This window comes from Eurosta solidaginis, chromosome 2, assembly GCF_040869045.1.
Source record: "Eurosta solidaginis isolate ZX-2024a chromosome 2, ASM4086904v1, whole genome shotgun sequence".
Lineage (NCBI taxonomy): Eukaryota > Metazoa > Arthropoda > Insecta > Diptera > Tephritidae > Eurosta > Eurosta solidaginis.
In genome coordinates, this window is record NC_090320.1 from 272,524,616 (window position 1) to 272,549,075 (window position 24,460).

The following is a 24,460-nucleotide window of genomic DNA, read 5'->3' on the forward strand; positions in this document are numbered from 1 at the left end:
TTAGGTAGTTTTTGATAAGCTCAGCAGAGCTCACAGAGTATATTAATTTTGTTCGCACAACGGTACCCCGTAACGGCATAAACTATCAAAATGATCTGGGCCAAAAAAGAAATCCATTTAGCCATGTCCGTCCGTCCGTGCGATAATTCATTACCAAAGACGGATAGAGCGATGGAACTTGGTGGGTGGGTTGACCTTATGACGCAGAATAGAAAATTAGTAAAATTTTGGACAATGGGTGTTACACCGCCCACTTTTAAAAGAAGATAATTTAAAAGTTTTGCAAGCTGTAATTTGGCAGTCGTTAAAGATATCATGATGAAATTTAGCAGGAATGTGACCCGTATTACTATATGTGTGCCAAATAAAAATTTTTTAAAGTAAAATTTTAACAAAAAATTGAATATCTTTACAGTGTATAAGTAAACTATGTCAAAATTCAACTCCAGTAATGATATGGTGCAACAAAATACAAAAATAAAAGAAAATTTCAAAATGGGCGTGGCCCTTTTTTATTTAATTTGTCTAGAATACTTTTAATGCCATAAGTTGAACAAAAATTTACCGATCCATGTGAAATTTGGTAAGGGCATTGCTTCAATGATGGTAACTGTTTCCTGTAAAAATGACCGAAATTGGTTGAAGCCACGCTCAGTTTTTATATACAGCGTCTGTACTTCCGCTCGGCCGTTAACACGATAACTTGAGCAAAAATCGATATATTTTTATTAAACTCAGTTCACGTACTTATCTGAACTCACTTTGTCTTGGTATAAATAATGGCCGAAATCCGCCTATGACCACGCCCACTATTTCGATATCGAAAATTACGAAAAATGAAGGAAAAAAATGCCATAATTCTATACCAAATATGAAAAAAGGGATGAAACATGACAATTGGATTGGTTTATTGACTCAAAATATAACTTTAGAAAAAACTTTTTAAATGGATGTGACACCTGCAATATTAAGTAGAAGAAAATGAAAAAGTCATGCAGTTCGAATTCAAAAGCCCTTGGAATCTTGGCAGGAATACTGTTCGTGGTATTACATATGTGAGCGACGGCAACTTTGCCAATACCACACCAACTGGCAACGCTAGCCCAACTGTCAAACATATGGATACATAAACGAAAGAAGAAGAAGAAAGTTAATACTTGGACAACGAACGTGTCATACACCACGCATTCAATACATTTATTTCATTTTATTAAACTTATATATATATTCATGTAAATTTCAAAACTTTAATTAATTAAATTAATTTTTGATATCACACAAATAATTGTGTGCCTACAGCTTCAGAGTGGGATCAGAATCCACTTGCTTCGAATAACAAAATCAAAAGCGTATGATTTTGTGGCAGCGCATGTGAGTACATGCAAAACGGCAAGTCACCTGTATTTTCTTTCAACGAAATACGAAATGTGCAGCGACTGCGCATACTAACTGCGACGCAGCAGTGACGGAACGACGAATAAGTACCACTTAATAACGTAAAGAAGTGGACTTAAAACGAAATCGCTCAGCAGCAGCGACAACGAAAACGACTACAAGCAAGTAGGCAACGATACAACGGTTAGCAAGAATCGCTCAGCAACGTCAAAACGAACGAAAAGGAATTTGCAACGTAAAAACGAAAAATCATTGGTTTTTACATAAAAATGGTGAAAATAAACGAACATAAAGTAGAGCAATTGAAGAAATTGCTACGCAAACGAGATTTGGCAACGACGGGTACAAGGGATCAATTAATACAGCGTCTCGGTGCACACGAGGAATCCGATGAAGTGGACATACAGGACGGGATTGTTCAGGAAGAATCATCTCAAATATTAACGATATCCCAGCTAGAGCAGGAAATGAAGCAACTTCGTGAAATGATGGCGCAGTTTTTGCAAACGCAGAACGCCAACGCTAGTGACAACACGTCAAAGGTAGCAGAGCAACGCGCAGAAAAAGACAGCACGGTAGCAGGCGACGAAAATGCAAACGAACGTAATAGAAACGACGAGATTGTTCTAGAAGACGATGACAGCGCAGTGTCAGCTAATGGTGGCGCAACACTACGAAATCAAGGAAATACAAATTTTTCAAACGGAAATATGAGGCAAGCATCGGTCAAAGAAATTTCGCATACCCTGTCGGAATTGGATCCGACAAACAACGCAAGCATAACCGTAGAGCAATTTATAGATAGGGTCAATAAAGTTGTAGAGGCATATCGATGGGATGAAAGAATTTTGTTATTGGCTGTATACCCCCGATTAAAAGGTGCCGCACGTATGTGGTTGGATGCATCACCCACAATGCACACAGCTTGGAACGATTTTGCCAACGCTTTGCAATGCGTGTTTGGCTCAGTGAAAGACGAAGCGGAAATTCACTTTGCCATGGCTAATGCGACACGACGACCAAAAGAAACCGTGAAGGAATATTGTTTCCGTATATCAGCACTAGGTATTCGGTACAAGCTTAGTGAAGCAGCAGTCATCAGACACGCTAGGTCGGGTTTGAAACTCCGTGAGCTCCAGCACAGTATAGCAGCAATGAAGTTTGCAACGATGAAGCACATGCGCGATACAATCGAGGATTATTTCATTAATCGTGGCGAGGCTAGTGAGCCGCATGCAAATCAAGTAATCAAACGAAATGAAGCAAAAACAAGATTGTACGCTGTAGAGAAAGGAAACGAGACGAAACCGCAGCTGAAATGCTACAACTGCAACGAACCGGGGCATTTCTCAAACAAATGTCCACTACCACAGAAACGTCATCGCTGTACAACGTGCAACAAAGTACATCCAAATGGAGGAAATTGCGATAAAACGACGGCAGCTACAAGACGACTTGGGGCAAATAATCTCGATGGATGTTTCCACAAAATAATTTACATACAAACGCTTCCGTATATCGCTTTTATCGATACTGGTAGCCAGTGCAGTTTCATACGTAACTCAGTGGCAAATCGTATAAATGCAAAACGTAAAAAGTGTTGCACGCAAGTAAAAGGTATTTGTGGAGTAACACGAATGCTCCACGAGTCTATGGTCATAGACATAATCATCGATACAGCTGTCATAAGAGCTAAAGTTTACATCGCTGACGACGAGCTACTGCAGGAAGAAATACTTTTAGGACAAGACGTCATTGTCAACGCCAACGTTACAATTGATTGAGGATTGTCGAACTATTTTCGGGAATAAACGAGCTACAGCAGATTTGGTAATATCCGAATGTAAAATTGTCAAACTTTTATCTAATTTCAGAGTTCCAATTGAGCAAGTTAAAATGCAAAATCTTCTGACGAGCTATGAAGATGTTTTCTCTAACGGGTTAAGCGGCATCGGCAGAACCGATGTGGTCCAAGCGAGTATCGAACTGGAGAACGGTCAGATTGTATCCCAACCTCCATATCGCATTCCAGAGCCGAAAAGAGGCATCGTCAATAGTATGATCGACGAGCTATTAGAACATGACATCATCACGAAATCCACATCCGAGTATGCTAGCCCAGTCGTACTCGAGAAAAAGAAAAATGGAAGTGATCGATTATGTATCGAATACCGACGGATCAACAAGTTAACGAAAAAGGAGAACTTTCCGGTCCCAAATATCGAAGAAAGGCTGCAAGAAGCCAAACGTTTTCGTTATTTTTCGTCGCTCGCTAATACCAAATCGCAATGGCACCCGATAGTCAAAAATTCACCGCATTTATTACCACCGACGGATTGTACGAGTTCAAACGTATGCCGTTTGGGCTTAAGAACGCACCAGCAGTTTTTAATCGACTCATGGCCGAAATACAAAAACGAGTGAAGAAAGGCGACATGCTTCACTACATGGACGACATTCTGATTGGCAGCAACTCTTCCGAAGAAATGTACGATAAACTTTCCCGAACACTTCAAGTGTTATGATCATGTGGACTCACACTAAACGCCAATAAGTGTGAATTGTTCAAACAAACCATCACATTCTTAGGACATCAACTACATCCCACAGGCATCAGTCCAGGAGAAGTTAAGACAAATTCAATAGCCAACTTTCCGCCACCACGAAACGTCACCGAAGTACGCAAATTCCTAGGTCTTAGCGGCTATTTTCGCAAGTTTGTCGCCGGATATTCCATCATATCTGAACCGTTACGTCAGTTACTACGCAAGAATACAAAATTCGTATGGGGAGAACAACAAGAATCAGCATTTAACAAATTGAAACATGTGCTCATCTAAAAACCAACAATCGTGAGCTACCGCATCGATGCCGAACACGAACTACATACGGACGCCAGTTCCATTGGCCTTGCAAGCGTCCTAATGCAAGCCGAGAAGGGGCAACTCCAGCCGATTGCATACTTTGGTCGATCCACTACAGATAACGAGAAGCGTTTTCACAGTTATGAGCTGGAAGCTTTGGCGGTCGTGGAATCATTGGAAAGATTCAAGTATTATGTATATGGAAAGAATATTCGAGTCATTACTGATTGTAATGCTCTGCGGACTACAATGGAAAAACGAGAACTGATACCACGTATAGCCCGATGGTGGTTGAGAATCCAGGAATTCGACGTTGAGATCATTCACCGACCAAGTTCCCGTATGGAACATGTGGATGCACTTAGCCGTATGCCATATGAATGCGCCCACGAGATGGAAACCGCTGATCTCAAAATTGCTAAAACAATCATCGACAAGCCGGATTGGTTTTTCAGCGTCCAATTGCAAGACGGTAAGCTCAAGAACATCGTCGACGAGATGAGGAATGGTACAAAGAACACTCGGATTATGTCATCGAGTTAGGACGTCTATACAGGAAGTACAACTACAAACTTCTATGGGTAGTCCCGAAGCAAATACGACATGTGGTGTTACATGAATGCCACGACAAAGCAGGTCACATGGGCGTCGATAAAACGATAAAGCGCATTCTCACTATGTTTTGGTTTCCTCGCATGCGTAATTACGTGAAGAGCTACATCAAATCCTGCGTCGGATGCGCTCTGAACAAAACACCAGGTGGACGAAGAGAAGGCCGGTACCATTGCGACAACGTTAAGCCGATACCATTTAATACAATTCACGTCTACCATTTAGGTCCGTTTCCGAAAAGTTCCAAACGCAAAGAGCACATATTGACCATTGTCGACTCATTTACGAAATTTACCATAATACGCGCAGTAAAGAGCACAGCAACAGATCACGTAACCCGGGTGTTATTAGAAGTAACGATCTACTTAGGAATGCCTGAACGCATCATCTCCGATCGCGGAACGGCTTTCATTTCAAAAACGTTCCAGAAGTTTTGCAACGACAACAACGTCAAACATGTTCTCAACGCCGTGCGTACTCCACGTGCAAATGGTCACGCCGAACGAATGAATCGCATTATACTATCCATGCTATTACCGACAACCGAAAATGAAAAACGATGGGACGACGATCTACGCCGGATCCAATGGTGCATCAACACCATGCCCAACAAGACTACCGGTTGTGCTCCATTCCAGTTACTCTATGGGTATACGCCACGAGATATCCTGCACAACCAGCTCATCCAAGCGCTCCAAGATGATTCCAATGACATGATGACCGATACCGAATTACAGCAGCTACGAGGAGATATAGCTAATCGCATCGACGACATTCGAGCACACACAAAAGCTCTGTACGACTCGCAGCACTCCAGGCCGAAGACGTATAACGAAGGTGATCTAGTGCTTACCACGAATGAACCGATGAGCACGGGTATATCACGTAAGCTGGAACCTCGATACAAAGGTCCTTTCATTGTTAGCAAGGTATTACCAAATGACCGCTACGTGATAGAAGATCTCCCTCATGCTGAAAGAACACAACGCCACTATACATCCGTCTTTGCATCTGACCAAATACGACCATGGTGTCAGTTACCACCTGATGATCTTGATGACATCAGTGACAACGAAACCAGCATTTCGAGCGAGGGCGCTACGAATGGTCAGGAAAGCCGACTGTGAGCGACGGCAACTTTGCCAATACCACACCAACTGGCAACGCTACCCCAACTGTCAAACAGATGGATACATAAACGAAAGAAGAAGAAGAAAGTTAATACTTGGACAACGAACGTGTCATACACCACGCCTTCAATACATTTATTTTATTTTATTAAATTTATATCTATATTCATGTAAATTACAAAACCTTAATCAATAAACTTAATTTTTGATATCACACAAACAATTGTGTGCCTACACATATATATATTAATAAATTAGCGGTACCCGACAGATGATGTTCTGGGTCACCCTGGTCCACATTTTGTTCGATATCTCGAAAACGCCTTCACATATACAACTAAGGGCTACTCCCTTTTAAAACCTCATTAATACTTTTAATTTGATACCCATATCGTACAAACATATTCTAGAGTCACCTCTGGTCCACCCTTATTGCGATATCTCGAAAAGACGTCCACCTATAGAACTAAGGCCCACTACGTTTTAAATAATCATTAACATCTTTCATTTCATACACATGTCATACAAACACATTCCAGGGTAACCCTAGGTTAATTTTCATACATGGTGATTTTCCCTTATTTTGTCTCCAAACCTTTCAGCTGATTATGTAATGTTCGGTTACACCCGAACTTAGCCTTCCTTACTTGTTCTAAAGTAAAGTTTTTTGCAAATTCTTTAAAATAACATATTTCTTAGAAATATGTTAACCTAATAATTGAAGTTTACACTTCTACCTTGCAAATTTGCATAAATACTTGAGCGCCTTAGAAAGTTTTCGCAGCATTCAGTGACCTAAAATAACAAAACTTTAATAGCGCTTTGCCAAAAAACTTCTGTTTTATATCTATTTACAATAAGTCGTCCGAAATCTCTAATGAAATTACCAATATTATTGCATTTAAATGGTCGTAAGCAAGTTTTAAGCGCTTAATGTATATTACTCTCTTTATAATGGGCTTAGCCAAGCCCATAAGCGCTTATCAAGAAAACGAATAAATGCTTTTATTTTGTTCATATGCCACAATTTCTTCACTTGCCATTTACTTAATAGGCATTTAAACTTAAATGTTTGTTAAATAGTGAAAACTGTGCGTGAACGCATACGTTAAAAAGTACTTTGTCAATTTAATTTATGTAAATTGCTTATATATGTAAATGTTTAGTATTGCTTATGATGTGGGTATGTACGCCAAGTTTTATTCCTATTTTAGAGCTAACATATTTGCCCTTTTGGTTGTAAGCAAACTATTCAACATTCTTCCTCCTTTCCCTCTCTCATTTTGACTTGCTTAGCATGTACACTTTGCTCAATTAAACTGTTGATTTAAGTGCTTGTTGACATCTTTATTTCATGAAATTGATGCCTCTTTATTTTTTAGGGCCTTAGCACTGGATTAAAATCATTTAAACGCTATACTTAATTTTACATATAAATGCAGTCACACACATGAATTGTGTTTTAAGTATGTTTTGTGTTTATTTTAATTGATTTGAGTTAGTTGACATCATTTAATGTATGATTCATGCTTTGTGGATTTACTGACTTTGATGACGTATTAATGCTGTATCCTAACTGATTTCGGCTGATGCTCTTTTGTATTCGATTTCAGCTTAATACTTAAATATTTTAATCCTAGCTCAAGAAATCCCTATATTCTAGGATTTTCGACAAGTAGGAAAGTTTTCCGTTAGAGCACGTTTTCTCATCCGAAAATCCCTTCATGCAGGATGCTCCTCCTACTCAGAATTCGTGTAACCAGAAAAAAAGGGGTGAGTACTAAGTACTGATGAATTTAGATATGTAAACATAAAGCAGTACATCTAGAAAAGTAATATTTTTAAATTGACTAGAGCTCGTTTTGAGGTTGAGGTTAAACCACATTAGAGACAAATACTTTCGGGCTATTTGGGAATAGTTTCGTCGGCTTCTAAGTGTTAACAATCGATACCGACAAGTTATTGTTTTACCATCGGATTTCTATCAAAAGTAAAATTATTGTCAAAATCAACGGATTCTTATTGGTTTCTTATCAGATTTTTATCGACAGGTTGCAGATGTGTCTTCGTTTGCATACTGAAGTTTTATCGATAGCTGCTTCACAACAAACCGATGAGTCGTCGGTAAAAAATCAATAAATCGACAACAAATCCGATAACAAACCGATAATATTTCTATAAATTTCCGAATGTTAATCGATACAATTTCGACAACAACCACGTCGTTAAAAATACTCTTATCTATCGCTAACCGCTTTTAATGACAGCAGGTTCATAATATTTCGATAACAAATTGATATCTCGTCGACAACTCACTGTTAACAAAACCGCGGCTTGTCGATAAGAAATTAACAACAGCTCATATCACTCAGATAAAGAACCGGTAATTTATCGATAGCAAACCATTATCATTTCGATAACAAAGTTATAGCACGCATTCCGCTTTCGGTCCCGAGTTCGGTTTTGATTTCTAATATTTCATTTCCTCTCCCTTCTCCTTCTCCTTTCTTTTCCTAACTCTTCTGCTACTTTCCCTTTCTCACTTCTTCTTGCTTTGCTTATCTTTGCAAGCATGATGATAATCATAAGCATCGCAATTATCAACCAAATCATTACCGGCATTTTTATTAAATATACAGTTATTTTTCACACCTTGCTTCTTCTGTTTCATCTCATTTCATTCAAATTCAGTTATTTTCCTTTCTTGTCTCATTTTCTCTTTTATATATCATCGATTTGTTTTTCTGCTTTCGTTATTTTCCTTTGACAGATTTGCTTATGATTTCTCTCATATCAAATCTACCACGTATATTCTTTCAAAATAGCGTTACAGTATAAAAACTACACTTACGCATACATTCTGTACTCCGTCGTACATAGTACCACGTCCGAGGACTACGCATACACTTACCTCACCTTCTGAATTCTTCCATACCGACAGCAAAGATGTATACACATTAGTACTTGTGAATAGGTCAAGAGGAACCAACTTCCCAACATATAGAAATTTTAATGTCAGCAAAACTGAGCTGAAGGATCCAAATTTTTTATATATATTTTATATAGATTTTCGCAAATATTGGCCCATAAATAAACATGATAATGTTTGCATATTTTTATTTTTTTTATCACTTATTATGGCCTGAAACAGTTCTGTTAAGTGAAGAAAAGATTTATTCAACCCCAATCAATTAGGCATAAAAGATATTCGAGCAGGCATGTGAAAAAATAAATATTCTGTCTTTTCTTTCATTATGAATTTGCATAAATTGTGGAATAACTGAAAATAAATATCGTAAATACAGGATGAAATAAGCCGGTCAAGCAAAACCAATAAACCAAATATAAAGGCAATAAGCAAAAGCAGAAGGCAATAAAGGACTATGCTGCTGCGTTGGAAGTACGCTTCGGTGAACAATTGAATAACTTTATTTAACAGCAATAAAAAAAAAAAAAAAAAAAATTATGAAAAATATGCACATATGTATATGAATGTAATGAAAAAAATAAAAAAAAAATAAAGCAATTTTCAAGCATAAAAAATAAACATTAAAAATAAGCATAAAATAAAACTGCCCTTCAGCTGAAAGAAATTGAGTGCTCTAACAATTGTGTTAACTGGGGCACATATTGAGATATCTGAAAATAAAATTTTAGTAGTGGATTGTGTCATGAATGTGGTTGAAGACTGTTATAAGTATGCCTACTAAAAGGTCGGACAGTGGGTTGTGCTTGGTTAAAAACTTCTGGCTATGGTAGTTTTTTATTTTGTTGGGAAAGTAGGAAAATCATATTCCCAAATATTATGAAGTAGAATACAAGAGTAGGTGATACGATTTCAATATCTTGAAAGTTGACTTTTTGAACAAAAACTATTTAATTTTTTGAAATCCTTTGAAAAAATTATTTTAACTATGTATTTATTTAATGATTAGCGATTTCAAAGAGCTTTGTCTAGGCTTAGTGTAAAAATTTACATAAATTTTTTGAATCTTTGCTACATTTAAACAAGTCCTTATTTTTCGAGAAAAAAAATTTTAATTTAGTTAAAGATTTAAAGCAGTGACCCAAGCACTATGCGATTTATAAAAAAATCTCATGAAACGCATTTTTTCCACTTTTGATCAAATACATACTTTGATCGAAACGGTCTCATTATTTAAATATTTTACAGTTTGTCCTTTTTTGAAACTGGTTACCTTTTTAAGATTCGGTTACTAGCTTTTTTTTGAACCGGTTATTTTTTTAGGATAACTTTTTCCAAACAGGCTATATTTTCGGTTGTTTTTTTGAGACATGTTACTTTTCACTTAATTGTTATTTTTGCGGTTACTTGTTTTTGAAACTGGTTGTGTTTATGCAACCGGTTAAACTTTTTCAAACCAGTTAATCTTTTCCAACTGGCATAAACCTGTTTTTATTTGTTGCAGTATTAGCATTGATTGTTTCTTTTTACTTTTCAACGCTTTTGGTTTTGGAACTTGGTTTTATTTTGTAACCGGTTGCCCCTTCGTTACACTTATTTTCTAATTTTGCATTTGGATTTCGGATTTAAAACCGCTTGCTCCTCTGAAGCCACTTACTGTTTTTAAAACGGGTTACCCCTTTGAAACATTCACATTACCACAACAGATTTCTTGCTACTTAATTTGCATACTTAACTAACTTTTTTGTACCCAATTATTTTTCTGTAACCAATTCTTTTTGGAACGGTTATTTTGAATTTTTGACAACATTCAAGTTTTTGATCGGGAAGGTATCTATTTTACTTTTTTGAATCTGGTTATTTTGACTTTTCTTTAGAACCAGTTACTCTTTTTGAACGGTTACTTTTGTTGAACCGGTTACTTGTTTCGAACCGGTTAAATTTTGGTACCGGTTATATTTTAGAACCGGTTACATTTTTAGATCTGGTTACTTTTTTACAATCGGTTACTTTTATAAGACCGGTTACTTTTTTAGAATCGGTTACTTTTATAAGACCGGTTACTTGTATCAGACCTGTTACTTTTATAAGACCGGCTACTTTTATAAGACCGGTTACCGGGAAAACAAATTTCTGGGTTTGACGAAAAACGTAGGGGATTCGATGAGGAGTAACTCTGGCATGGTTAGAACCATTCTATGAGGAGTAACTCTGGCATGGCAGTTAATTTTTTAGAACAGGTTTTTTAAAAACGGTTACTTTTTAGATCCGTATTTTTTCCGAGCCGGTTTTTAAAACAGGTTACATTATTTACAACCTAATCGTTGTCAAAAATGGAGAGGATTCGATGAGGAGTAGCTCTGGGATAATTTTTCGTATTTTGTGTTTTGTATAGTTATGCTCATAGAAGGAGCACTCATCCCCTACAGCCTCGTCGTCAGTGGGAAGTAAAGACACAGATGAATACCATAATGATTTTGTTTTGATGCGCATGATAGCGAGTCTTTCCTTCATATGTGTGAATGATACAATCGGACGCTTCTATATTTGAATTTAGAAACTGTAGAAGAAGCCACAAGTCCTGACTAATTTGATTCCCTCTGCTTCCTTCGTATTGCTTTTAGGACATTCTTTTATATAATCGGGCAAGTTTGTACAGAAATCTAAATACTCAGCAAACTCATTATATCTTTGATGTTATTACTAACCTAAAAAATATACTGCGATATATATTGATAATGTTTAATTTAATCCACTGTGCACAGTAAAGGGTTAAAACCCACCATTGCGGTTACTTGGCAACAGCAGAAGTATCGAGGAAACATTTATTTTGTAATAAAATATAATGAGCTATGAAAAATGATGTAAAACATGCTGAGTAGCTGTTTAGCGCAGGATATATTAAAAGAAATGTGCACAAGGTTATTTCGCATTGCATGACGAGGTGAGTAGAGCAAAAGCTTAAAATCATTTGACTGCGATGGGTGAAATTTATTATCCCTTCAGCTGTCAAAAAAAGAACGAAAACAATTTACCCCCAAAGTAGGATAAGCCAAACAAAAAGAAGTGTTCTAAATGTAGATACTCGAAAAAAAGGAAAATTAATTTCGCCTAGAAAAAGCATAAATTGCGGTTAAATTATGCAAAAGCGCCTAAAAGCACATAAAGCTTGTCTGAAAATGAATTATTTATGAAATGAGGGCAAAATGTAAAAAATTAAAACATAAATTATTTTCAATGTACTAAGCAAAAAAAAAAGAAAAATAATGTGTAAAATATAGCAAAATGAAATGTTGAGATAGCGTAAAAAATTGCAATACTTTTGAATTGGCTGATTGCACAAAAATGGTAACCACCGACTGTGGCTGTGAGCGACCGGTGCGTATACGTAATTTTTTCAAAAAGTAGCAGCAGCAGCAGCGCCTAAACTGGTAAACTGCTTAGTAAATTGTAACCATAAATACAGCTGCTGAATTTGTGTTTCAAAGTACAAAACTGTTTTATTTTGACGCAGAATATGTTTTATATTTGGATGTCCTATCAAAATTTTTGTATATGTAATTTGAGAGCGTTTTTGCGAACTTAACTAATATGGAATTCAGAAAAAACAAGTAAGGATGTCTAAGTTCTGGTGTAACCGAACAGTATATACTCAGCATGAGCTTCAATTGTACAGTTCATTTCAGATAAATTACTTCTCTACATAACACGTGGCATCCCCCTTTTACAAAAAAAAATGTCTTCCAATTTTCTCTTAAAATAAAACTTGGTAAATGAAATTTCATTGATACAATACCATTTTCGCTAATCTATATCTTATTATTCTAGTCTACGACCCATTTAAACGTCTTTTATATAAAAGATGATCTTCAACTGATCTCGTCCATTTTTACCAGAAATATTTCCTGCTATACGGAAAATATGTGCAACCAATTTTATTACAATACTAGCAGATCCGGCAGACGTTGTTCTGCCCTAATTTTGGCCTATCTGCTTACTCTTTAATAAGCTTTTTCCGTCTAACTCTGCCCTACCCCTCTACACTTTTTCCTAATCTTTTTATTCACTCCTCCCTCCGTCTTTTTCGCTTCATCTCATTCTATCTCTTTCTCAGTCTCCTTCTCTATTTTCTCTTCTCTCAAGTTTTTCTCCTTCTTCTTCATCTCTTATTGCCAGTCCCAGAGGGTGGTATGTATTTTGTTCCAGTCCCATTCCGAGTCTCAGTCCCAGCCCCACTCCGAGTCTCAGTCTCAGTCCCAGTCCTAGTCCTAATCCCAGTCCCAGTCCGTCTCTGGTATACTTCCCGAAAAAAGCATCGTAAATACTAATATAGGCAAATATATATACGTGGGTATTATGTGGGTATTATTAATTCTTGTTTTTATTTCGGCTTTGCATGCATATTTATCAGCCACGTTGATGCGCCTAAATCGAATATCACAATGAACTTTAGAGCTCTAAGCAACAGCTCGACATCCATAATACACACACATTTTAGGGGTATCCGGGTCCATGTTTTGGCCTATATCTCGAGGCCCTAGCCACTCAGCGGTGTAAAACTTACTCTGTATTATAGCACACATCAGCAGCTTCAATTTGATACCCATAATATAAGAACACATTCTAGGTGTATCCGGGTCCATCTTTTGGCCTATATCTCGAGACCGTAGTCACCCAGCCGTGTAAAACATACTCTGTACTAAGGCATACATCAACAGCTTCAATTTGATACCCATAATGTATAAACACATTCTAGGGGTACCCGGGTCCACGTTTTGATCTCAAGGCCCTAGACTCGTAGCGAAAAAAAGGTAGACGTTGGCCGATACTCAGACCTACCCAATATGCTCACAAAAATTCATGAGCATCGGTTCAGCCGTTTCGAAGGAGTTCAGCCTCTAAAACCGTGACAGAAGAATTTTATATATTAGATGTTAATTATTCTTCGAGTCATGGCTAACGAAACATAGAAATTTGCTTAGTCAAAAAAGGTGGAAGTGCCACGCCCATATTAAGTTTTTTTTAACATTTTCTAACTTTATGTTATAATTCCATTTAGAAAGTAAAATACTATTAATACTAAGCTATTTTTCGTTCTTCGAAAGATTTACAGACCTCTACGCTTTGGCGATTGCGAGTACCGAAGAAGATTTAGCGACGATTTGTACGAGCTATTCGCAGACATCAACATAGTCCAGCGAATTAGAAGGCAACGACTGCGCTGGCTAGGACATGTTAGGCGAATGCAAAATGACGCTCCAGCCAAGAAAGTGTTTCTATCGAAACCCGCCTATGGAAGCAGAGGTAGAGGGCAGCCCCCACTCCGTTGGAAAGATCAGGTGTAAAACGATTTAAACTCCCTTGGTGTGACCAATTGGCGCCGGTTGGCAGAGAGAAGGAGCGACTGGTGCGCTCTGTTGGACGGCCAATTAAGTAAGTAAGTCGGCGGCCACCGTGGTGTGATGGTAGCATGCTCCGCCTGCCACACCGTATGCCCTGGGTTCGCACCCCGGGCAAAGCAACATCAAAATTTTAGAAATAAGGTTTTTCAATTAGAAGAAAATTTTTCTAAGAGGGGTCACCCCTCGGCAGTGTTTGGCAAGCGCTCCGAGTGTATTCCTGCCTTGAAAAGCTCTCAGTGAAAACTCATCTGCCTTATGCCGTTCGGAGTCGGCATAAAACATATAGGTCCCGTCCCCCCAATTTGTAGGGAAAATCAAGAGGAGCACGACGCAAATTGGAAGAGAAGCACGACCTTGGATGTCTTCGGAGGTTATCGCGCCTTACATTTCTTTTTTTTGTAATCTCATCACGATCCGGCCATTTTTTCAGTTATGGCTCCCGAAACATAAAAAAGTTGCTTAGTCATGAGAAGGGCACTGTCACACCCATTCTAAAAAATTTGAGGTTTTTCCTATTTCTTATTACAATTCCTCGTAGGAAAAGAAATATATTTGATATACTTAAAGCTCCTTTTTGCAAAGACATTTTCGTACTCAGCTCTACTTGTACACAAACTTTATTGGATAGCGGTTGGTTGCACAGGTATGAAGGAATCGAGATAGATATAGACTTCCATATATCAAAATCATCAGTATCGAAAAAAATTAGATTGAGCCATGTCCGTCCGTACGTCAGTCCGCGTGTCTGTCCCTCTTCCCTTTAGCACGATAACTTGAGTAAATATTGAGATATCTTCACCAAATTTGGTACACGAGCTTATTTGGACCAAGAATAGATTGGTATTGAAAATAAGCGAAATCGTACGGTAACCCACTCCCACGTTTTATATATATAAATTTTGGAAAAAACAAAAAACATGATTATTTAGTAAATAATACACCTAGAATGTTGAAATTTGACGCGTGGACTGATATTGAGACTTTTGATAAAACATGTTTGAAAATGGGCGTATAACAAATATTATTAATTATAAATCAAAAATGGGTAAACCTATCGTAACAAAATTCGGCATAGAAATTGCCTTTACTATAAGGAATGCCTTGAAGAAAAATTTATTAATTAATCTGTTAAGTACCACGCCTACTTTTATATAAATTATTTTTAAAAGGGTTGTGGACGAATAAAATAAGCTATATCTTTGAAAAAAACGATCTTTATATCAATGGTATTTCATTTCCCAATTGGATTTGAAACAATAAATAGGAAAAACTTCAAATTTTAAAAAATGGGCGTGGCACCGCCCCTTTTATGCCTAAGTAATTGTATATGTTTTGGGAGTCATAACACGAAGAGAAATTAACGGATCGTAATAAAATTGGGTACACAAATTGTCCCCATAGTAGGGAATATTTCTAGAAAAAATGGAGGAGATCGGTTAAAGACCACGCCACCTTTTATATAAAAGATTTTTAAAAGGGTCGTATGCGAAAATAGTAAGCTATATCTTATCGAAAAAGAGCTTTGTATCTATAGGATTTTACTTTCTAAATTTAATTATAACATTAAATTGGAAAACACTAAAATTTTTGAAAATGGGTGTAAAATTTAGTTCAGAATAGAACCATATGTATTAGGGCGGGCAAAAAAATCGCCCATTGCTCTGTGAAAATCATATTCTAGGGATCAAAATAAGAAACTTCGCCGAAGGAACCATACCTCTAAAACGATATAGTTGTGTGGGTTTTTTATTCAACCGTTTTAAAAAATGAAGGTATCACTGTGACACAATTGTAGATCGTAAAATTGCTTGTTTTGTTTTTTTAAGCCACCACAAGACACAGCAGGTAGAATTGAAATTGCCCCTACCCAAAAGTTCGACCCAAGGGGGGAGGGGGACATCAAAATTCGTTTTAGAGGTATGGCTCCTTCGGCAAAGTTTCTTATTTTGATCCCTAGAATACGATTTTCACAGGGCAATGAGCAATGATTTTTAAATCGACCCGCCTTAATATGTATATATATTATTGCGCAACCTTGTAACATTATTAAGCACACAAAACAAACAACAACAGCATTTCAAGTGTACAACTGGTTATGTAATGGTCGGTTTCACCCGAACTTAAATTTCCTTATTTGTTTATATAAAAGTGGGCGTGATCCTTAACCGATTTTGCTAATTTTTCTTCAAGGCATTCCTTATGGTAAAGGCAACCTCTCTGCCGAATTTTGTTACGATAGGTTTACCCATTTTTGATTTATAATTAATAATATTTGTTATACGCCCATTTTCAAACATGTTTTTCAAGAGTCTCAATATCAGTCCACACGTCAAACTTTGACGTTCTAAGTGTACTATTTACTAAATAATCAGGTTTTTTGTGTTTTACAAAATGTTATATATATAAACATTGGGCGTGGTTATAATTCGATTTCACTCATTTTCAATACCAAGCTATTCTGTGTCGCGATAAGCCCGATTGGCGAATTTGGTGAAAATATCTCAATATTTGTTCAAGTTGTCGTGTTAACGGACGGATAGACGTACGGATGGACGGACATGGTTTAATTAAAATTTTTCTCGATACTAATGTTTTTTATATATGGAAGTCTATATCAATCTCGTTCCCTTTATACCTGTACAATCAACTGTTATCCAATCAAAATTTAAAATACCCTGTGTACAAGTACAGCTAGGTATAATAAACTAGACGAGCTTGATGATGAGATTGTTTAAAGAATATGTCTGCGCGATGTTACATTTCAGAAAAATACCAATTTTACTTGGTGTTTTGCTCTTATGTTGGAAGTTTGTAGCCCAATGGCAAGCTTTTAAAATTTAGTCGCGGCATTTTATCCTCATACGATTGCTCCAAATACATCGATAAATGTGCCTCCCAGCGTTTTTTTTTTTTGTGATAGGTATTCTACTCCCTTCCTCTTGTTCTTGTCGTAGCGATTAAGACTCCCGACGAAGATTTTGGGCGTATTATCGACGTTATTAGTCTTTTGACGTTTGGTAGTAACAAATAATGCCATTAAGGTACAGGTCGCTCCATTTCGGGAATGATTTAATTTGATTTCATTTAAATCCATTTAATTCCATTTGATTCCTTTTAAGCAAAGCTTTCCAGAAAGTCACATACAGACCGGTCAAATTTAGAATATCGTAGTTAAGCACACTCATAATCGTCCTAAAAAGATTCGTTTCCGTTACACGCAGCATAACCATTTCTCTGGATCGAGATCATATACTGGCCCGGGATCGGGCTCGATGCCTTCCCGGAGCAGTAGAATATGGCATAGTCCCGGTACAGCGATCTGGTCTGGAGATGATAATTTAAGAGAGGGACGTAACAAATGTAATGGCGTTACACTGGAATGACAGCCCTTGGTCGGGAATTATTCTGATTATTATGATCCATACGCTATCTAACGGCCCGTTTTGCTCCTTTTAATATGCGTGAAGCTTCAAGAGTATAGCTCAATGGGATGTTTATTGCGACTTGATCGCTATGCAATTTTCTGAATGTATTGCCTGGTGCGCCACTTATCGTAATTGTTCTCCTTAGTTAATGCATTTTCGTCAGGTACTGAGCTTAATATGAGGTACTGTGGTGTAACTGAATGGAAAATAACGCAAACTTGATCGCAATATTCCATTCGATCCATACAATTTTCCTTAATACCTAGCCCCTTGCACCAATTCTTCTTCACACATGTATTAAATTGTCGTTGAACACTGAGAATTGAAATTTCTAGCTCACCGAGAATGAAACAAAGACCCCGAAATTCCACATCTTATATGAATTTGTTGAATATCTCGTCACGTGCGCCACCTAGCGGACATTTCCTCTTGTTTTGGTACATTGATACGGAGCCCCAGTTTAGGCGAATTCCACATTTCAGGGGAATTTTTTGAATATCTCGACCCGTGCGTCACCTAGCGGACGTTTATTATTATTTTCCTGCATTGAATATGTGCCCTGGTTTAAGTGTAAGAAGTTTTCTTTTGAAGTTTCTTAAAACTCGATTGCAAAATTCCATATGCTATGTATGGTTTTTCTGAATGAATCGGTCCCTGTCCAATATAGTCTAAGTATGCAGTCTGTATATTTAATCTTTATATGGATCTTATATATCTTTAGTGTTTCAGGTATCTTCCAAATTCAGACGAGTTTTTTTAATATCAGTATCCATGCACCATCTGTAGAAAGTTTTTCCCTTCCAAGTTTCACTGTCAAGTATGCTTTAAGCTTCAAGATTCTAGCGCTACGGGAAGTTACTTAAAAATACATTCCAAATTTTGTACTGAAATTCGCGAACAAACATGAAACCGAAGTAATATACAGGAAACAAAAATCAATAATAAACTATATTCGGTCTAAAAAAGATAACATCGATTGAATTTGGAACGAAATAATGGAAATGCTGATATGTTTGAAAGCCGCCTTTCATAGTTTGGCATTTCTACGGTTTTTACATCTTAAAGCGGCTACATCACACGTTCAGTTATAATTAGTTACTCTGTACTTCATAATCGTTTATATAAGCGATTATAACCTATGAAAATCGAATAGTACTGACAATAATAGAAAAATCTCCAAACAAAGTTTAAGTAAATATCCGGAAAAATACCTTCAATTCCAATTAAGTTGTTTGTTGAATACAACATTTGCGTTCAACGGCCATATCTCTGACGCAAATCACAGACGAAGTCGATCGGGCTTTCTCCCTATTTTTGTTTGCAGCATAACGCAACCACATTGAAGGCACTGAGCTAACGTTAACAACTCACCAGCGGGCTAAAAGCGCAACGAAAATAAAAATGTAAATGCTAGTAAAACGTGGACAGAAAAAAAAACCTCAGTTGCAAACTATTGTAGCTGCGGTGTGATGTAAGTGTATGTATTTTTATACCCAGCTGTACTTGTACACAGGGTATTACAACATTGATTGGATAACGGTTGGTTGTACAGGCATAAAGGAATCGAGATAGATATAGACTTTCATATATCAAGATCATCAGTATCGAAAAAAAATTTGATAGAGCCATGTCCGTCCGTCCGTCCGTCCGTCCGCCTGCCCGTTAACACGATAACATCAGTAAATATTGAGATATCTTCACCAAATTTGGTACACGAGCTTATCTGGACCCAGAATAGATTGGGATTGAAAATGAGCGAAATAGGATGATAACCACGCCCACTTTTTATAAATAGAACATTTTGGAAAACACAAAAAACCTGAATACTTAGTAAATACTACACCTAGAATGTTGAAATTTGAGGTGTGGTATGATTTGGGAGCCATAACTCGAAGAAAAATTAGTTCAGAATAGAACCATATGTATATGTATTATTGTGCAGCCTTGTAACACTATTAAGCACACAAAATAAAAAACAACAACATTCCAGGTGTACAGCTGGGTATGTAATGTTCGGTTTCACCCGAACTTAGACTTCCTTGCTTGTTCTTATTACAACCATTTTTACAACAAGCCCCGAAGTAAAGCCCAGAATGAAATCGGAAAACTGAAATGTAAAACCTCTTTGCCTAACAAAACCTCACAGAGAAGAGCGAAATAAAAACCCATCAGAAAACTGTTTGATAAAACCACGCAACGTGCACCTAATAACGGTAAAAAGCATTGCATAGCTAAATTGTTAAATTGTATTTGGACAGCAGCAACAGTTGCAAGCGATTGTTATGTAATGTGCAACACTTTTCTGTTGAAGTTTCGTAAAATTTTTGGTTTTTTGCAAGGTGGTAAATGCTTGCGGTGGTAAAAGCGCAACTTTGTCTATAGAGAATGTGTAATAATAACAAATTTGAATGAGAAAAAGATGTAAATAAGTAGTTATATATTGAATGTAGTGTAGCCGATTTAAAAGTAAAGGGTGTGTGAAACCGAGCTGGTGAAAGACCAGCGAATTGGAAAATCGTGGAAAAATGAACAGTGGGTAAGAAGGACGGGGCTGTACAGAAGGGCGAGATGCATAAAACTTTTGATGCAGGGACAGAAGAAGTGATTTGTAGAGAGGAGGCGTAAAGTAGAAAGGGTAAGCGAGTGAGAAGGAAAGGAGGAACAAACTGAATAAAGAGATGATGGTAAAGAGTTAATCTTTAATGAAATTAAAAATAATACCGAAGATGACTATGAAGGGTGTGAAAAACATAAAGAATATGAATATGAAAGTTAATATGAAAACAAAATTGAATAAGGATATGTAAGTAAATATGAAATTGAAATTGAAGATGAAAACAATGGAGATACAGATGGAAATGAACATGGAAATGACGACGAATATAAAAATAAAGGCGAGAATGAAGATGACGATGAAGAGGAGATATTAGAAGAAGATGACACTGAAGAAAAAGATGAAGATGAATATGCGTATGAATGTGAAAAAGAAGATAGTTGAATCGTCGAGATGACTAAAATAGACAGAGCGTTTAAAAAAAAATTCTTCCTGTATGAATCGGGCTAGTATAAGAAAGTACTATTACCAGAGCGTGCGGAATTTATATCCCGGAAAAGGCGGTCCATATCCTAACAACTCCTAAAGCCTTGAGGTTTGTTTCTACAGTTACAACAGCATGGACATAAAACGAATATTAAGTTGTAGAACGGAAAGGATAATGGCGTTTCCATGGATTGAAATGTTGGAGAGAAGTAACCAGTTCTCAAAAATAGACTTGTTGGAAAAAAGGAGGGGGTTTCAAAGAAGTAACGGATTCCAGATATAGAACGGGATCCAAAAAATGAATTGGTTGGAAAAAATTTACCTTTCTCAAGAAATAATCCGGTTTCTAAATTTAATCGGGTTCGAAAAAAGTAACGGGTTCCAGGAAAATAATCGCTTCCGAAAAACTAACGGGTTTCAGAAAAGAAATCGGTTAAAAAAGGAACAGTTTGTATAAAAAGTTGCCGGTTTCCATAAAGGAAAAGGTTCCAAAAATTTCACCGGTTTAAAAAAACTTTCCGGTTTCATGGAAATAACCGGTTCCAAAAAATAACGGGCCCTGAAAATGGAACGGATTTCAAAAAGTTACGGTTTTCAGAAAAATTACCTTCTTAAAAAATGTAACGGTTTTCAGAAAAGTTACCGTTTTAAAAAAATAACCGGTTTAAAAAAATAACCGGTTGCAATAGGGTAACCGGTTTCCAAAAAAGTAACCGGTTGCAGAAAGTGATTGGTGAAGTTTGAGGATCCGAAAAAAAGTAACCGGTTGAGAGCATGGAACCGGATCCAAAATTGTTACCGGTTTGAAGAACTATTCCAGTTTCCGGTTCCAAACAAGTAACGGGTTCCAGAAAAATAACCGATACAAAAAATGTAACAATTTCAACAAAAAGAAACGTAATTCAAAACAAATGGTTTAAAAAATAAACCGGTTCTTAAAATAGAACCGCACTCAAAAACCGGTGCCAAAAATGAAACCGGTTTAAAAAGGAAGTATATTTCAAAAAAAAAAAAGGTTACAAAAAGAAACCAGATCTATAACACGTAAACCTTTCCAACAAAGAACCGGTTTTATAAATATAAGCAGGTTTGAAACGAGTGAAGTAAAGTAAATATGTAAATTCCAAAACTGCAGCACCCTTTATATGTTAAAATAAAGTTGCTCGGTTAAGAATGCCCACTGAGATATTTTGGCCAACGATTCTCTACAAAACTGGAAGTATCAAAGCGATGAACTTTTTCAATACTCGCTGTTTTCATCACTGGCCAAATGGCAAAACAAGCCATTAGCGATAAAAAAATGGAACAATAACAAACAACAACTACAACACAAAAATAACAACAACAAAAAAGTAAAAGGCATTTGAAACTCTGAAATCGAGGCGTAGCAAACGGAAATTACGAATACTTAACTACACTGTGGGCAACATTAGACTGGACGGAGTTGGAGTAGCACCAAACGCAGCATCGGAGTACCGCAACGCACCGCAGCGCACCGCATGTCTGGTATACTTAATTTATTTATTTTATGCAAATTTAGGATAATGTATCTGTGGCCGCAGGATACCGCAACAGCAGTAAGAGCAACAAAAACAGAAAACAGAAAAAACAATAACAACAGTGAAATCAAGCTGACAGTTTTGAGGAGGGAGTGATGGGAAATTGCATAAACACATATACACACACATATATGCGAATAATGGTAATGGCACTCGAAGAGAGCAAAAAAGACGTCCAACAATAGCCACAACAGCAGTTACAGTAATAAAAACCAACCGAAATACCAACAACAATAACCAGTTAAAATAGCAATAACAAAAAATGAAAACAAGCTGATGATATTTGAAGCAATAAGAGGGCTTGCCTGCAAGAGAGGCGAGTTCGGCAATGGAATTAAAGGCAAATGCGATGGGTGCGTTTATAAGCGTTGCAGGCAGCCCGTCATGATGCCTGAAGAGGCGGTGTGATGAGACATTTTGCTAGCAGCAGCTTAATGTAAAATTTTTAAATGTGCATTTTAGATCGCGCGAATCGTTAGATAGGCAGGATGTACTAAATGTGCAGTTTTATAGCAATTTGGAGTTTGGGATAATATGTTGTGGCAAAGGTGCAAGCAAATTCCTTGTTATTGTTTTAATTCCGAAGCCATGCGCTCAGTTTTGGTATGTTTAGCAATAAAAAACAATTGTTGCCAAATCACATAGACAAAACTTTGTTCCAACGCCTCCGAATATTAAGCGGATATGAGGAGTTGAAATTAAATTTCTCCCTGTTTCTGGGCTGGCATTTTTATTAGAGCTGGTTATATGTATATAAAGCAGTATCTATATGAATGGAGCTTACTGAGCTGAAATGTTGCACACAACTTAATCTTGTGTCAATCAGAGGGCTTTAAACATTAAACTTACCTATAGTAAAGTAAATATGCTTCAGATTGCAAGTACGCTGAATATTTGCTTCATGATAGCAGATACTCCGTCTTGTCCTCGTTCACCTTCCCTCCCATATATTTTGCTTTTTATACTCAGTTGAGTAGAGCTCACAGAGTATATTAAGTTTGATTGGACAACGGTTGGTTGTACATATATAAGGGAATCGAGATAGATATAGACTTCCATATATCAAAATAATCAGGATCGAAAAAAAATTTGATTGAGCCATGTCCGTCCGTCCGTCCATCCGTTAACACGATAACTTGAGTAAATTTTGAGGTATATTGATGAAATTTGGTATGTAGATTCCTGAGCACTCATCTCAGATCCCTATTTAAAATGAACGATATCGGACTATAACCGCGCCCACTTTTTCGATATCGAAAATTTCGTAAAACAGAAAAAGTGCGATAATTCATTACCAAAGACAGATAAAGCGACGAAACTTGGCAGATGAGTTGAATTTATGACGCAGAATAGAAAATTAGTAAAATTTTGGACAATGGGCGTGGCACCGCCCACTTTAAAAAGAAGGTAATTTAAAATTTTTGCAAGCTGTAATTTGTCAGTCGTTGAAGATATCATGATGAAATTTGGCAGGGACGTTACACCTATTACTATATGTACGCCTAATAAAAATTAGCAAAATCGGAGAAGGACCACGCCCACTTTTAAAATAATTTTTTTTTAAAGTAAAATTTTAACAAAAAATTTAATATCTTTACAGTATATAAGTAAATTATGTCAACATTCAACTCCAGTAATGATATGGTGCAACAAAATACAAAAATAAAAGAAAATTTCAAAATGGGCGTGGCTCCGCCCTTTTTCATTTAATTTGTCTAGGATACTTTCAACGCCATAAGTCAAACAAAAATTAACCAATCCTTTTGAAATTTGGTAGGGGCATAGATTTTATGATGTTAACTGTTTTCTGTGAAAACGGGCGAAATCGGTTGATGCCACGCCCAGTTTTTATACACAGTCGTTCCTCTGTCCTTCCGCATGGCCGTTAACACGATAAATTGAGCAAAAATCGGCATATCTTTAATGAACTTAGTTCACGTGCTTACTTGAACTCACTTTATCTTGGTATGAAAAATGAACGAAATCCGACAATGACCACGCCCACTTTTTCGATATCGAAAATTACGAAAAATGAAAAAAATACCATAATTCTATACCAAATACGAAAAAAGGGATGAAACATGGTGAGGTAATTGGATTGGTTTAT